This window comes from Sinocyclocheilus grahami, unplaced genomic scaffold (genome assembly GCF_001515645.1).
Source record: "Sinocyclocheilus grahami isolate Dianchi unplaced genomic scaffold, SAMN03320097.WGS_v1.1 scaffold306.1, whole genome shotgun sequence".
In the NCBI taxonomy this organism is placed as follows: Eukaryota; Metazoa; Chordata; class Actinopteri; order Cypriniformes; family Cyprinidae; genus Sinocyclocheilus; species Sinocyclocheilus grahami.
The window spans coordinates 1,851,956-1,854,914 of NW_015505485.1; positions in this window are offsets into that span (position 1 = coordinate 1,851,956).

A 2,959-nucleotide genomic window follows, 5' to 3' on the forward strand; every position below is an offset into this window, starting at 1 on the left:
AGTTCATAAGTGCAGCGCTGCTTTGTTTACAGCGGAAACCAGGAAAGGGTTTAAGCGCCACCTGCTGGCAGAGAGTGAATCTGCGTCTTATTCAGCTCATCTGCGGTTTCATGCAGATATTTTTATTTATAGTTTCACAAAACTGAAGTCAAACCATTCTGCTTTTGCTTCAAATTTCGAAACTATACAATCTAATTTAGTTTAAAATCTGCTCATGTTGCATGTATGCAGCATCTTTGTCTGGATCATGATTACAATGCAGTGGTTGCCTCTAATTTTAAAAGGAAAGAGCACAGACAAAGCCTTATTTTGTTTATATGAAGATATTTATTTTATTTGTGTTACTTATTTATTTGTCAATTATTTATTTGTCATTTAGCAGACGCTTTTGTCCAAAGAGATTTACAAATGAGGACAATAGAAGCAATTAACCAACAAAAGAGCAGTAATATGCAAGTGCTATATTAGTACATTATACGAAGAGATGATGCCAACCCCTCAGAGGACCTCAGATGATGCCAACCCTGAAACAACATTACCTTACATACAGCACTACCACATTTTGCTATAAGTTTGATTGCATCATATAATAATTGCTGTTAATAGTGTTCATGGTCTGATTCATTAAGTCTTTAATTGATTTTTCCATACATGTCTGCCATATGTACATTAACTGACAGTTACCACTGATAAGCTACCACTAAATATTGTAGAAACTTCATTTGTTGTAAAGTAGCTTTGCAACGATTTGTATCGTGAAAAGCGCTATACAAATAAACTTGAATTGAATTGAATGTACATACATATCTATGGCTCATGTCCTACGAATTCAACACTCTGCTTCCATCTAACGGACGTCTTGTGTTATTACAGATTACATTTGCTGTCCAGAATTATATGAGTCATTCCTGTTATGCAAGAGTTTCATTACTTCAAGTGGATGATGTTATGTCCACAGAAGCGTCTAACATGAAATCTGACAGTTTTTGCAGATATATTCCAGGTGTTTCTTCATTGTCTAAATAAAATGATAGCTTTTTACATTCTTCCTTAAATTACAGCAGACGTATATTCCTTTTTAAAAGTTACTGCATAGCTGCATAAAAGTTACTCATATCAGTCCTGATATGTGCTGGTGAATATTTAGGACCATGTGATATTTCAGTTTTTCTTTTTTAATAAATCTGCAAAAATGTCAACAATTCTGTGTTTTTCTGTCAATATGGGGTGCTGTGTGTACATTAATGAGGAAAAAAAATTTACTTAAATGATTTTAGCAAATGGCTGCAATATAACAAAGAGTGAAAAATTTAAGGGGGTCTGAATACTTTCCGTACCCACTGTATATATTGTAATTGCAGGTAATACATTTCAATATCTACATACTGAGTGACCACCAAACTCCTTTCAAATCAAACTCTGACATTGAGGGAAAAATCCCATGTACTCTTTTATTAGTTTAAACCACAACACAAGAAGTAGTGCAGCCATGGCATCAGGGGCACAATACATGCTACATGTACGAAATAACCTTTGAATTGGAAAAGTTTGCCATTGCATGAATTTGGTGCGGTGCCTACGTAGGTAAACATTACAATGACCAAGGTTATGCTTGTATAAAGCTCTTGACACTGGCAGAATGTACTTTCAAATGGACCACAGAAATGTGTGTATTTAGAAATCGAGTTGGTGCTCAAAATGTGCAGTCGGTGCAAATGTCTGGATTTAAAAAGTACTAACCTTAGGGTTAACCTTTAAAAGCCTCAAGTGGAGTTCTCCTTTAAAACCAGCATGTAAAAAGTAGAAATAAATACAGTCTTGGACGTCTTAGCTGTCAAGGATTTTATATCACTTTAAACCTAAAAATGATTTTCATAAATTCATTCCATGCTCGGGCCCCACATAAATCTGCACACTGATATGCAATTTATTACATTTGATGACATTCTAAAACTGCACAGCTTGTAGGTTTTATATGGGAATATTTTTATGGCATAATATTTCCACCATGAGCATGAATGTATGCTCTCAGTTGCTGAATTATTCTCATGGATTACATTCAGCCACACTGAATCCCTCTCATGTGATGTACATAGAAGGTGTAGTAAACTAGCCTTTTCCCATCAATGCATCACAGATCTTTGCAAAACCAATGAATTATCCATCTAAATCTATTTCACATCTGTAATGCTTCTTTTAAATAAGGCTTGTTATCATTCTTTATGCAGGATGCAAATGAGGGAAGTACTCTTAAGGCAAACCTAATGGCATGCAAATAAACTACATTTATATTCACCAACAGTACAAGCACATTTGAAGGGAAAAGTTCAGTGGACATAAGCTTATTTTTTTGTCCATCCAGACGAGTGGGTAAATCCGGAACAGTTACGATTACCATAAGAATCGGTTCGGTTGACATTACGCAGTATATGGTACACATAGCTAGCATCAGTACAATAAATAGTAGCTTGATTTAATACAGCACATCAATGATGCACAAGCTCCAGTGGATTCAGAAGGTACTTTGCACACTCTTCACATTTTGGCAGTTAATTTTGACAACTCAATATATATATGTATATTAATATTCATATAATATATTCAAATATTCTATTTGTACATGGCATGGTCTGTATGTGTGTATGCATTTGCAATGTATGTGTGTGTGTGTGTGTGTGTGTGTGTGTGTGAGTGAGTGAGTGAGTGAGTGAGTGAGTGAGTGAGTGAGTGAGATTCATATAATATATTCAAATATTCTATTTGTACATGGCATGGTCTGTATGTGTGTATGCATTTGCAATGTATGTGTGTGTGTGTGTGTGTGTGTGTGTGTGTGAGTGAGTGAGTGAGTGAGTGAGTGAGTGAGTGAGTGAGTGAGTGAGTGAGTGAGTGAGTGAGTGAGTGAGTGAGTGAGTGAGTGAGTGAGTGAGTGAGTGAGTGAGTGAGTGAGTGAGTGAGT